This window comes from Olea europaea, chromosome 20, assembly GCF_002742605.1.
Source record: "Olea europaea var. sylvestris chromosome 20, O_europaea_v1, whole genome shotgun sequence".
NCBI classification, from domain to species: domain Eukaryota; kingdom Viridiplantae; phylum Streptophyta; class Magnoliopsida; order Lamiales; family Oleaceae; genus Olea; species Olea europaea.
Genome location: NC_036256.1, coordinates 5,876,148 through 5,887,902, shown reverse-complemented (window position 1 = coordinate 5,887,902; position 11,755 = coordinate 5,876,148). Strand labels below are relative to the sequence as shown.

The 11,755-nt window shown below is 37.2% G+C and overlaps 1 pseudogene; it reads right to left on the bottom strand.

Annotated features, from left to right (window-relative positions):
- Positions 1-333: 333 nt before the first annotated feature.
- Positions 334-11,376, bottom strand: LOC111368994 (annotated as a pseudogene).
- Between the last annotated feature and the right edge of the window lie 379 nt (positions 11,377-11,755).

Sequence of the window (11,755 nt, the reverse complement as noted above, 5' to 3'; positions counted from 1 at the left end):
ATTTAAACACTATGGGGGTACACTCTTTACGGCTTGTATACAAGATGCAAACAACAATATCCTCATATTAGCTTTTGAGATTGGGGATAAAGAAAACGATAAGTCATGGAGATGGTTTCTTGAGATGTTGAAGAGGGCATACGGATCTAGAGACAGATTATATATAGTATTCGATAGACACAATAGCATAAGAAATGCCATTGAATTTGTATATCCAGAAGCAATGCATGAGATATGAAAAATGGTTAAGATTGTACATGTCAACCAATAGATACTCTACTATGACATCAAACATAGTAGAATCTGTCAACGCAGTTACGAATGGGTAAAAAATTACCCCATTAGAGCACTTCTAGAGTCATTGAGGCAAACGGTCCAATCTTGATTTTGTAAAAATAGAGATGACGCACATGTCACTTTCACAAAGTTTGCAACAAAACATGAGAAGCTGCTAAGGTAAATGAATAATGATGGGAGAAATCTAAAGATAAAAAAGGAAAACTATATTTATTATGTTGATCACAAGTATAAGTTTAAATAATTTTTATTTTTAAGTTTCACCTGCAAGTCACACTTTGTTTGAAGTGAGGGACAATTCTTCATCTTACATGATTGATATAACTTTACATACATGTAGTTGTAGAATGTTTCAAGTGGATCAACTTCCCTGTCCACATGCACTGGAAGTAATAGCAACATTGAAACTGAATGTGTATGACTTTTACTCGGTGTATTACACAAGAGATGCATATCTGAATACCTACAAAGAGACCGTCTCTCCTGTAGGTAATAAATCAGAATGAAATTTGCCAGAAAATGTGAGTAATAGAGTTGTTTTGGCTCCAGACCAAAAGAAAAGTTCTGGACGGCCTACTGAGAAGAGAAAGAAGTCAGCATATGAGAAATTACAAGTTGTGAAATGTGAAAGATGCGGTGAATCCGATCACACAATCGTCGAACATGCAGGAACATGGTGCCACTTAACTAGAATGACAGAAAATTGAAAATAAAAAACGATCCAAAGAAATTCAAATAGCTTAGCATAATTTTTTTACACAATGATATTCTTTGTAATTGCAAATTGTTTCATTTTATTGTCGAAATATGTATTTTTTTTATTATATGAGTTGACAGATTTATGCATTGAGCTTACATTATCTCATGATGTCACGTATTTTTGGAAAGGGCTATGTAGATAGATATTGATTGTGACTCTATTTGTGATGATTGTGACCATCTGTGACCATTTCAAGCATAAAATAAGCTTTATGTTTTTTGTTTAACTTGTGTGTTCAAACTAACTCTGAATGTCATCTTTCTCTAGATGGGGTGCTTAATTTTTTTGTAAGAGTGTCAATCATAAATATTAAACATTTGTGACCATTTGTGACATGTTCATATGTAACAAATCAACCAATAGTTGCTATTCGTGACCATTTGTGACTTGCAGTTATATAAGAAAGTACACCTATGTGACCACTTGTGACCTATTTAAGTCATGCAAATTGACCAACTATTGTTATTTGCGACGATCTGTGATTTGAAGTTATATAACACGTTAGTCACATGTGACTATTTGTAACATTTTCAGACTGTGCAATATTCTCATGTGACCTGTTCAGACCGTGTAAACTTTTACATTCATAAAAATTTAGAAGATATAAACAAAATTATTCACATAAACAACAGTGCTTTCACCTTGTACCAATTCACAAAAACAAATTCAAATTCAATTCCAAAACATATCACAAAGATAACATCTATCGACTACATTATGAAAACTTCTGTTTATCTAATTTTAAACAGCTATCAATCTAATCCATCATGAAAACAATGCCGTCAATAGTTCATTCAATCATCTGACTTTGAATTTTTCTTTCCAACTGCCTCAGTTGTTTGTTTTTGAACAGCAACGCCGCAATTTCAAGTTTGGCATTCTCAGCATCAAAAGACATTGGCATTTTGCCAAGATCATTGTACAACAAATATTGTTCATACTTTATGACAAAAACTCCATAATCATGCCTGTAATATTTAAAGAAGACAAACCATAAGTAATTACTAAATGTTGATGAAAAATGATAAAACTTGCAATGCCCATAGGGAAGCTTACCCATTTTGTTGCTGAGGCAAACCACTGACAATGTTAACAAGCAAGTCCCCAGATTTGTCACCAATATCATCATTAGTTTCCATCCACAGCCCGACAAAGTGTAAGAGTCTTCACAAGTGGTAAAACCCCTTCACAAACCTCATTGTCCTTATATGATTTGTTGCTTGAATTATATATGTAAAAAACATGATTAATAATATCAAACTGCCCTAACATCCAATGAGCGTGATTTGTGGGCATAATGGGCATCAACACAAATTCAACTTCTTTCCAAGCAGTATTAAATGGTAATTGTTCACCATTGATGGTTTTGATTAGCTCATCATTCTCATTGACAATGCTTGGGTCTTGAATAAATTTGGAGTATAAAGACTTGATTGTCATATCAAATATACAGTTTGGAGTGGTAGCTTTCATCTTTACACCTTCAACGAACTTAGCAAGTTGTCTTCTATAATGAAAGCATGCATCAAAGTGATGTATTAACAAAGAATATACATAAGTAATACTAACTACTATGCATATCTGGAAAATGGTGACAATATTGTACTATGCTATTCAATGATGAATTAGAATCGATCAACGCATGCCACCAAGTTTTATGATGAACAGTGATAGTGCCACACACAAATTGAGGACTTATCACGTTATCTGCATTGTTGAACTTTACCTTGTGCACACACATATGTCATCATCAAACAAATGAATAAGATTGTGACCAATTTATTTCTGTCTGTGACCAGCAATGCTATAGTTACAAAAAGTAATGGAAGGTCACAATTCACTAAAGAACACTTAAAATCTTTGTTTAATTTACTTGTTCTTGCGTTTGTATTATGTGTGAAACCAATTCTGGAATGAACTTAGATCTGTGCTATCAACTCCCTTCGAATAATTTTGGAATACGACATTTACAGAGTTAGATTTTGATCCAATAGTATCAAAACGTGGATCAACTTTAACAAAAGGTGACTGCAGAATTTTCGATGTCTTTTGTGCTCTCTTCACAGGAAATCCAGATGATGGTGGTGCAAGTGTATCGTCCTGAATAAAAAACAAAAAAATAACATTTCTTAAATTAGTGTATGACAGTCGGTCTGAATTAATAATATTAAAACACTAAATGTTCCATTAAAACTGACATCTTTGGATTGAAATTCAGTAGACTCCAACACGCGTGCAATGGCCTCATTAACCTGATCCTACACTTCTTTACCGGCAAAAAATGAATATTCAGAACTTTTAGGTGTCTGTGAGGATCCAACTCCTAGATCAAATAAATGAGATTCAAGAACGTAGTTATCATGAAGAGCATGTGAAACTCAGGTGCCATGTGACCTTTCAACTTGCGACAGTTCTTCGAGGTCAAACCTTCAATCTTAGGGCAATTTTCAATTGAACCCAGACAACTTTGAACCCGGATCTGCAATAATGGCTATGTAGGTAAGGCGTTGGTCTCAGCCGAATGCAAAGAGTGGGCCTCTCGATACATTCTGCCTTTGTTATTTTTATTTTCCCTGTTCAAAGAGCGACAATCAATGGTCTTAAAGGCTGGGGGCTGGGCTTTGACAGATCAAGACTGGGGCTTCGTTTAGCCACCTATGTAGTAGAAAACCTTGCTGCACATCGCCACTATCATTCCCAGCGGCTAGTTGCCTGATTCTTCTCTCTTTCCCGGGGGGTGGTAGGAGCGAGAAAGGGAAAATGATCCAAGAATTGTACAGTACGAAATAACATAAAAATAGATTGATTAAAAAAAAAAAGATTATGGGCCTTTGGGCTGCCATCGTTTGAGAACCAGAGGCCTATTGGCCATATGCCACGGAGCTCTCTCCAAAACTGAATTCCCTTGTCCATTTTTTCAACCACATCATCACCTTCTCGCTCGGGTTCTATATGACCTTGTCCATTTTTTCAGCCACATCATCACCTTTTGGCTCAGGTTCCATGTGACCCTTGCCCTTTTTGTCAACCACATCATCATCTTTCGGCACTTGTTCTGTCAAAATATCTTCACGACTCAACTTCTTATGAAGTTCATCCATCACCGAAGATAAAATGTCAGATATAGATCCAACAAAAGTTTTAAGAGACAACCTGATGTCACTCAAGCCATTTTTCAATATATTGTGACTCTAAATGACCTCATTGAGCTTTAAAGAACTGTTTGATTGACGCATGTTTACATTCATCTCAGATAATTCTGACTTCATCGACATAAGCTACTCTTTCAGCCCTTTGTTCTCCACTTGGAGTTTGGTTATTTCCTTATTAATCAACTGCTTCAATCAACCACGTTCCTGATAAATTTTGCAGTTAGTGGAATTGTATATAAAATATGTTCTTAATTGAATAGAAAATGAAATTACTTACCTCAACACATGAGCAATCTGGATGGTAGGTAGTACTCTGCTGATTGCGAGAGCTAGAGCCAGCAACCCCCATTTGTTTATACAGCGGTGGATCTATAAAATCTGAATCTTCAACGTGTACCTTCGATAGCAAAGGAGTTGCCTCACTTGTGCCCACTTGATTTTTAGATATCCTAACATTCTGAGTTGGTTGTCTAAGCTTTAAGTACTGCACACCTACCGATCGTACACAACATACACAAGAATGAAGAAAGTCACAAGGCACAAGTTTCACGTCACAAGCTTAAGAGATATGTAACTTTACAAACAAGATATTAATACTTCAGGTCACAATAATATGAAGAAAGTCGCAAATAACACGTTTCAGATCACATTCAAAAGTCACAACATACATAAGGACAAAGAGAGTCACAAGCCACAACATACATAATGACAAAGAAAGTCACAAGTCACAAGTTACATGTTTCAGGTCACAGTCATAAAAGATATGTCACTTCACAAATAGGATATTCATAATTCAGGTCACAAATCATATTTCATATCATAATATATATGAAGTTCATATTTAGAACCTGTCATAAATGGCATTGTGAGCTCTACGTCAGATGGATCAATGTCATTTATCACAACCTATTTCACATAAGATGGAAAAATATTGAGAATGTGTCATTTCAAAATTTATACAATTAATCAAATGATTACATAACAATTTAGATATATTTAAGACCTTATATTCGCATTACCAACCACTTTGTCCTCCAACAATGCCGCTGAAGGATGTTTGTGCACAGTCCAATTCATAATGCGTGGATATTTCTTACAAATTTTTGTGGCCACATTCCCCTCAAGTGCAGGTATGCTATCATACAGCCACACCTAGAAAGCCACTAAAAAATCTATCAATCTGTAGTGACTAGTTTGTTTTTATAATCCCTTTCTTAGTGATTATAAGGTGGTCTCAAACAAATATCTACCTCAAGTAAATGTTTCAAGTGTGTCAAAATCGTCTACAAGTGCAAATATATAATGATCCATCACCTTCGAGTAGGATGTAGCAAATAAATATGAGGTGATGAGATAGATAATTTCAATCTTAACAACATCAAGGTCTAATGCATCATTCAGTGAAATAAAAACCCTTTTGACATCTTCACTTGTAACAAATTTTAAGTCTTTAAAATATGTGTCCTTCACTGAAGACGGTTTCTCATTTAATATCAGTCGACCATCAACCCCATCATACCTCAATCCCGTAACCAAACAAAATTCAGCAATTGAAACCACATCTCCTGCTTGTTTGGTTGCTTGACTTTTCGTAGTAAAACTTGGTGAATCAATTGGGGCTGCACAACTATCTCCCTACAATGCATGTAGTAGGAGAAACATGTGTTTTCTAGATTTTTCCTCTAAGCGGCATTAAATTTCATCACAAAGTGCGTAATGATACTCTGTATTGGTGTTGTGGTGATCTTCCCAGAAAACCAATTCCTTGGTTTTATTATATATTTCCAGTCTTGCACAATCATAATGTCAAAAATATTATTGTGACCAACACATACATATTCAGATCATAAATAGTTGGTCACAAAATTTTCAAAATCATAACACAAAAAAGTATAAAGTCATAACACCTATTTTATTCACAAACAATCCAGCACCCTTAGAAAGCAGATTTGATTAAAATAAATAGTAATTGATGACGCAGTACATAAAATAAGTCACAAACCTTCAAATTACAAAATACCTAATACAGGTCACAAAATGATATTTCCTTTGCAGAATACCCAAATCAGGTGATGCGAAACTCGTAGCAGTGGAAACTGCGAAACCCACAACGAGATTGATGCGGAACCCAAGAACGTCAATACTAACCCGGTTTTGGATCTTGAACCTCAAGAATTGAACCAAAAAACCCTAGATTAGCGAAGAACCTAAAACCCCTTGATTACAATTGAAAGAACCCACAATCCGATTAATAGAACGCCACAAGAAGTTGAATCTTGATAAGTTCTAAGATTGTTCAAGAAGAACAATTAAGTTGAAAGAAGAAATTTCTCTCTCTATAATATTAATTCAAAGTCAAAAGTTCAAAGGTTTTTACAATGAAAAGATATTCTCCTACTTATACTAATGAATAAAAACGTCCAAAACCATCAAATTATGGTAATAATTTGATTCCATAAGAATTCTATCGAAATTAGGAAATTCGGCCAAAAAATAGAAAAATCGCCAATTTTTTTGGCCCATGTGGCCGCATGGTATAAATCCATACGGTCGCATGGTTTAATTTGAGTTGAAGTTTTTGTTTTCGGGAACCATGTGTGCGGCCGCATGGAATTTTGCCTGTGTGGCCACAAGGTCTTATTTTCTGCCTCCGCTTTTGTCGCTTGATAACAAATTGATCCAAGTTGATTCGGCCTTCAACCCGAACATGAAAGTTGCTCCATTTTGAGTCCCGAACATGGTTCCATCCATTTTTTCTTGAACGAGCAATCCCATCGCTTGTTTCACTTGCTTTGCCCTTGATCGCGTCATTGGTCCGCCATCAACTATCAATGGGTCTCGTCTCGCACTTGCCTTCGCCGGGCTCGACTCCTGGATCATATCATCCCCTCCCTCTTCAAAAGGATTCATCCTCGAATCTGAACCTACATCAAACAGAGAGAGATTAGATACATTAAAAGTAGCCGAAACATTGTACTCACCAGGTAAATCCACTTTGTATGCATTGCCATTGATCCTCTCGATGACTTAAAACGGTCCATCGCCTCGTGGTTGTAATTTTGACTTCCTCTGTTCTGGAAAACGCTCTTTTCTAAAATGCACCCAGACCCAATCTCCAGGCTCAAATGTAACGCGTCTTCTTCCTTTATTTGCTTTTGATGCAATCAGTTTTCCTTTCTCTTTGATCTGCATCCTGACCTTTTCATGGAGCGTTTTCACCAACTCGGCTTTTCGTTTCCCATCCAAGCTACCTCGTTCATGCACAGGTAAAGGCATTAAATCCATTGGTGTTAGTGGATTAAAACCATAAACAATTTCAAAAGGAGAAAACGAAGTAGTAGAATGTGTAGCTCGATTATATGTCTATAAACGATAAACACTCTTCCCATGATTTCAGATTTTTATTGATTACTGTCCTAAGTAGTTGAGTCATAGTTCGATTAACTACCTCAGTTTGTCCATCTATTTATGGGTGACAAGTTGTAGAAAATAATAACATAGTTCCTAACTTACTCTACAGAACACGCCAAAAATGACTCAAAAACTTCACGTCCTTATCAGATAGTATACTTTTAGGTACTCCATGTAAACGTACTATTTCCCTAAAAAATAAGTCTGCAATATTAGTAGCATCGTCAGTTTTATGACATGGTATGAATTGCGCCATTTTACTAAACCTATCGACCACTACAAATATTGAATCCCGACCCCTTTTTGTCCTAGGCAAACCTAACACAAAGTCCATAAATATGTCTACCCAAGGTTCACTAGGTACAGGCAAAGGAGTATACAAACCATGGCGTTGAACCTTAGACTTAGCCTTTTTACAAGTTATGCACTTTCCATATATTTGTTCTACGTCATGTCGTATTTTAGGCCAATAAAAATGTTCCCCTAACATGTCTAAAGTCTTTTGAACCCCGAAGTGTCCCATTAGACCACCCCCATGTGCTTCCCTTACCAATAATTCATGCAAAGAACAATTAGGAATGCACAACTTATCTTCCCTAAACAAATATCTTTCATGCCTATAGAATTTATCAAATGCACCTTTATCACATGAAGTATAAATACTAGAAAAATCACAATCAAATTCATACATGCCCTTCATATGTTCGAAACCAAGTAATTTAGTACTTAATGAATTTAAAAGCACGTACCTTCGAGACAACGCATCAGCAACTATATCTTCGTTACCTCGTTTGTACTTGATGACGTAGGGAAATGCCTTGATAAACTCCACCCATCTCGTATGTCTTTTGTTCAACTTACCTTGACCTCGCAAATGCTTTAAAGATTCATGATCGGTGTGTATCACAAATTCCTTTGGCCATAAGTAATGCTGCCAAGTCTCTAATGCTCGAACAAGTAAATACAGCTCCTTGTCATATGTCGGATAATTCAATGCTGCCCCACTCAACTTTTCGCTAAAGTAAGCAATATGTCTCCTTTCCTGCATTAACACTGCTCCTATACCTATTCCTGATGCATCACACTCAACCTCGAATGTTTTATCAAAATTTGGTAATGTCAAAACATGTGCTTTACATAGCTTATCCTTAATTATGTTAAATGCAATTTCTTGAGATTCTCCCTAATGAAAACCTACACTCCTCTTTACTATTTCAGTCAACGGTGTGGTGATGGTGTTAAAATCTCTTACAAATCGCCTATAAAAACTAGCCAATCCATGAAAACTCCTAACTTCAGTTATAGTCTTAGATGTTGGCCATTCTTTAATAGCTTTTATCTTTTCTTCATCGACTTCCACCCCATTAGCACTAACCACAAATCCTAGGAAAACAACTCTATTCATGCAGAACGTACACTTTTTGAAATTAGCATACAGTTGTTCCTTTCGTAACACAACAAGCACACAATTTAAATGTTCTAAATGCTCATCTAGGTTTTTGCTATAAATTAAGATGTCATCAAAATAAACTACAACAAATTTCCCAATGAAAGCACGCAAAACATGGTTCATTAAATGCATAAAAGTGCTCGGTACATTAGTGAGTCCAAACGGCATAACTAACCATTCATACAATCCATACTTAGTCTTAAACGCCGTTTTCCATTCATCACCCTCCCGCATGCGAATTTGATGATACCCACTCTTAAGATCAATCTTACTAAAAATGCAAGCACCATGCAACTCATCAAGCATATCATCTAGTCTAGGTATGGGGTGACGATACTTTACTGTGATATTGTTAATAGCTCGACAATCCACGCACATTCTCCAAGTCCCGTCTCTCTTAGGCACCAACAAAATAGATACAGCACATGGACTCATGCTCTCCCTGACATAACATTTGCTCATCAACTCCTCCACTTGCTTTTGAAGCTCCTTCGTCTCCTCGGGATTGCTTCGGTAAGCTGGTCGATTCGGTATGACAGCTCCGGGTACAAAGTCAATCTGGTGCTCGATGCCTCTGATTGGTGGCAATCCACTTGGCATCTCCTCAGGAAACACATCGTCGAACTCCTGCAATAAAGACTTAACAAAATTAGGGAGGGATGTGTTAGAATCCTCAAAATTGAGGAAGGACTCCTTGTACACTAACAATATCATTTGTCTATTATCGATCATAGCCTTTTTCAATTCACTCTCTTTTGCATAGAAGTTGACCTTTGGCTTTTCTCTCCTCTCAACTGACTCTTTTTCTCTCCTCTCAACTGACTCTTTTTCTCTCCACTCATGTGGCTTCTCTCGCTTTTCTCCACTCTCAGCCACTTCACTATTTTCTCTCTTAGTGATGGTTTCACTATTGCCTCTCCTTTTACATGACTCTCTTATTCTCTCGTCTTCCTCACTTTTCAGCTTGATTTGATCTCCATACACTTGTGTCGGTGTTAATGGTGCAAGAGTAATAGTCTTCCCATCCTTGACAAAGCTATAACGATTCCTATAACCATTATGTGTGACCCTTCTATCATATTGATATGGCCTTCCTAATAAGATATGACCCACATGCATAGGCACCACATCACATACTACTTTGTCACTATAACTCCCAATTGAAAAATTAATTAAAACTCTTTTATTCACCCTAACTTCCCCACTTTCATTCAACCATTGCAACTTATAAGGTCTAGGTGTCTTAACAATACTACTCATAATTTCTCAACTAAAGTTGTACTAGCTACATTCGTGTAACTCCCACCATTAATAATCATACTACATACCTTATCGTTGACGTAACAACGTGTGTGGAATATATTTTCTCGCTGCTGCTCCGAATCATCCACTTTGACTTGAGTGTTAAGAGCTCTCCTTGACACCAACGATTCCCCAACAGCAAACTCCAATTTTTCTTCTTCTTCAACATCCTCCAATGCAGGCATGTCCTCAAACTCTCCTACACTTTCACTCACCACTTCTCCATTATCCAACAAAATCATTACCCATTTATTTGGGCATTGAGAAGCAATGTGCCCTGACCCCAAGCATCTGAAACACTTGATGTCTCGATTCCTTGATGGTTGTGAATCTATTTTGGGTGCTGTTTTGCTAGCACTTTCTTCTTTCTCTTTCTGCCACTCATTCCTACCTTTAGGTACTGCTTTATCACCTTTGTTGTTGTTGTTGTTCCACCCTGGCTTCCAAGATGGATTAACACTCGAAGTTCCTGACGGCTGCCTAGCTGCCCCTTTCCTCTTCAGCTGTCTCTCTACCCTCATAGCCACATGTAAAATGTCTTCCAACTCCACATAATGTTGCAACTTCACTACATTGACAATTTCCCTATTCAACCCATTCAAGAATCGTGCCATGGTAGCCTCCCGATCCTCCACCACATTGGCCCTAATCATGAGTATTTCCATCTCCTTATGATAGTCCTCTACACTTTTCGACCCTTGATATAGACCTTGCAGTTTTTGATTGATCTCTCGGTAATAGTGGCTAGGAACAAACCTCTTTCTCATCAATGACTTCAATTCCTCCCAAGTGCTGATTGGTCTTCCCCCACTCCTACGTTGTGAAGTAATCACTTGATCCCACCATGAAATTGCATAGTCACTGAACTCCAAAACTGCTAACTTCACCTTTTTCTCCTCCGAATAGTTATAAGACTCGAAGATCATTTCAACCTTCCTTTCCCACTCTAGGTATGCCTCGGGATCACTCCTTCCTTTGAATGAAGGAACTGTCATTTTTATATTTCCCAAGTTTCCATCCAACTTCTCCCCGCGATCATTCCGACCCCATCTGTCGAACCTATCACCTCTATTCCTCATCCTTCCCATCTCAACACCGTGAAATTCATCTTCGCCCATGTCACTCTCATATCCATACTCCTCTCGCATTTCCCTCCTAGACTCCCATCAATCCGATCCTTTGGCATTTGATACATCCACTCGATGCCCCCGACTAAGATTAGCCATCGATGTGTCTAATCTATTCATACAAGCCTCCTACTTCTCCAACCTATCTCTCACATCTCCAAACACCCTCTCAAACCTCTGCACTAAATCCTCCATTGCATTGCTATTATTGCCTTGTAGGCTTGAATTTGATTCTGCCATTTCTGACATCCTAACA